This window comes from Myotis brandtii, unplaced genomic scaffold (assembly GCF_000412655.1).
Source record: "Myotis brandtii unplaced genomic scaffold, ASM41265v1 scaffold744, whole genome shotgun sequence".
Classification (NCBI taxonomy): domain Eukaryota; kingdom Metazoa; phylum Chordata; class Mammalia; order Chiroptera; family Vespertilionidae; genus Myotis; species Myotis brandtii.
Window position 1 is genome coordinate 1,150,828 of NW_005370965.1, and position 2,906 is coordinate 1,153,733.

At 48.3% G+C, this 2,906-nt stretch overlaps 1 protein-coding gene across 3 annotated transcripts in view; it reads right to left on the reverse strand.

The window, feature by feature from the left end:
* DIS3L2 (DIS3 like 3'-5' exoribonuclease 2) overlaps positions 1 to 2,906 on the reverse strand; it is a 303,483-nt gene that overhangs the window by 261,234 nt on the left and 39,343 nt on the right. For 2 of the 3 annotated variants that reach the window (XM_014530601.1, XM_014530602.1), the window contains exon 3: positions 1,486 to 1,596. The exons of the other annotated variant lie outside the window; for it this stretch is intronic. The gene's annotated coding sequence lies outside the window, so the exon portion shown is untranslated. The remainder of the gene's footprint in view (positions 1 to 1,485; positions 1,597 to 2,906) is intronic. 3 annotated transcript variants of the gene reach the window in all.

A 2,906-nucleotide genomic window follows, 5' to 3' on the forward strand; every position in this document is an offset into this window, starting at 1 on the left:
CCAGGAGCAGGCCTAAGCCAGCAGGTCGTTATCTCCCGAGGGGTCCCAGACTGCGAGAGGGCACAGGCTGGGCTGAGGGACCCCCTCCTTCCCCCCCGAGTGCACAAATTTTTGTGCACGGGGCCTCTAGTCTATAATAATAAAAGCATAATATGCTAATTAGACCAGACAGCTGAACGACCTTCTGGACGTCATTTCCGATGTCCTTCCAGATGAAGCTGCGGCAGCAGGGGCTGAGGCAGAGGCAGTTAGGGGTGATCAGGCAGCGAGGCGAGCAGTTAGGGGCGATCAGGCAGGCAGGCAAGCGGTTAGGAGCCAGTGATCCCAGATTGCAAGAGGGATGTCCTACTGCCAGTTTAGGCCTAAATTAGTAGTCGGACATCCCCCAAGGGGTCCTGGGTTGCGAGAGGGTGCAGGCCAGACTGAGGGACTCTCCTCCCCTCCTCCATGCACAAATTTTGTGCACCAGGCCACTAGTAAGTTATAATAGTCTGCAAAAGGCCCTTTAATTGTTTCTTGGTAACCGAGGCACCATTCGCCTTTAACAACTGCTTAAAGACTGTGGACGGAAGGGGTCACATGCTGACCTGACAAGCTCAGGGGAGGCCTGCATGGCAGTCTTGCAAACTCAGAAACCTAAATTAACTACAAAGGATGGTCTGAAATTAAACTTTAACTAAAAGCAGTTATGGTGGGCAGTTATGTCCTAAGCTGGTATCTTCACTGACAAGGTCAACCTTTACCTTAACTGAGCCTATCTGTCTTTTTGCATCTCTGACAACATACCCTTGAAGTGTCTGGGTAACTCGTAACTTCCCGTTTTCTGGATCCCCTGGGGCACAACCAAATGTGCTGGGCGCCAGGACAGATACCACAAATTCCTTCATTATCATGTTAATTGTTCCTGCACCCACCTAAGTATGTGTCTATCATTTTACTTTTTATCCAATCCCAGGGGTTTCCCCGCTTTGCTTTATCCCACCTCCTTAATCTATCACAATGAATTTCATGTAACCCACCTACATCCCTCCTTTGATTGCAATGTATAAATACAGATGTAACCTGCCATTCTCCAGAGCATTATCTCAATTTGTTGAGGTTCTGCTTCCCAGCATATGTTGACAGACAGTCTGGCTCAAATAAACTCACAAAAATTCTTTACAGGCTTCAATGGTTTTTTTACATTAACAGCACTATTATATATTGTTGTTGTTCTATGGATAACTTCTGTCCCATTGTGAAACCTGAGCTGAAAAACAATTCCCTCGAACTTGGAAATCCTAAGGGAACCAAGAATTATAAATTATAACGATTTGTAACAGGCTCCTTAATTGTTCTTGTATAACTGAGGCACCATTAGCTTTTAATACTTTTTAAGTAACAGAGGCATGTTACTCGGTGGATAGTTGCTGTCCTATTGTGAATCCTTAGCTGAAAAACAATTCCCTCGAACTTGGAAATCCCAAGCAGGCTCCAATGACTTACTGCGCAGTTACTTTTGTTTCCTTCCTCTTCGTTTTCGAGGGTTCCGCCACGTCTACTTGCGTTCCTTGGTCCTCACACGGGCACCACCTTGCCGAGGCTGACCAGCAGCCCCTGAATGACGGATGAACAGATTACTCAAACACAGTTTGACTGTGAAAGAGAGGGCTAAGGGGCTTGCCCAGCTCTAGTGGCCAGAGCAGCCTCTAGTGCCTGCCTTGTTAGGCCTTTATTGGAATTTTTTATCTTTAGCTACAATCAATAGGGTGAGTAATCTTGGGAGGACACATGTTTACATTGTCCTCTAGGCAAGGGCATCCAGGGATTAAGCATAAGGATTCCAGTAAACACTCGGGGGTCTGCACATACACAGACTTATTTGGAAAGGTCAAGGAATAATTAGGGGCACCGCCTTCGGCACTCCCCTAAGTAGGAATTCTGATAAACAGGACAGGCGGGAAGAACCAAGATGGTGGCATAAGGTATAAACCTGTATGTGCTGCCCCCGACAACAACATTAAAACTACAACTATAAGACAAAACAGCTATCATCCAGAACCATGGGAAAGCTGGCCGAGTGGAAGTTCTACAATTAGAAGGAAAGAAAAAAGCGCATTGAGACCAGGTAGGAGGTGCAGAGGCACCAAGAACAGAGGTACGGAGGCGCGTGAACCGGGCTGCACCAGGGTGCGCGGTTTTTTTCAATCGGATGGGGATACAAGCTCTCAAATGCACTGAACTCATTTACGGCGAGACTCTGGGGTCCCAGACTCCTATGGGGAGAAACTGGACTGTCTTGCAGCGGGTCGGAAAGCGACGGTGACTTTCTCGCAGAGCTGCTCGCAGGGATCATTGTTGCTGAGGGGGCGCGGGACTCAGGACGCAGAGGCACGGAGATGGCTGACGACAGCCATTGCTGTTTGCTCCACCCTGGTGATCCTCTGAGACCCCGCCCCACTCAACTTACATCCCCACCCAAGCTGTGCTCAGCGGAGCAAAGGAATCACCTGCGCTTCTGCAGCCTAACCTAACAAACTGCAGCTGGGTCAGAGAGCTCCAAAACTTCCAAACCCCAAACAAAGAGGAGAAATCTGCTGATATCGCTGTAGCTCTTGCTGGGTGAACTCACACAGTGGTTGACTTGGAGATCCAGGAGCCAGGGTACCCCTGGTCAGATACCAGATTTCAACTCCTCACATCCATAAGGGACACACTCAAGAAGCAGACTCAGTGAGCACGAAAGCCCCACTAGAGCAAGTTCTACCCCATAAGGGTGTCTCCAGCACAGCAGTTCTTCCACTGTAGACACAGCAGGTCCTCGCTGTCAGCCAAAAATGCGGAGACAAAGAAACATGTCACAAATGAAAGAAATGGAGGAAAGCAAACTAATGGAGGACATAGAGTTCAAAACCACAGTTATAAGG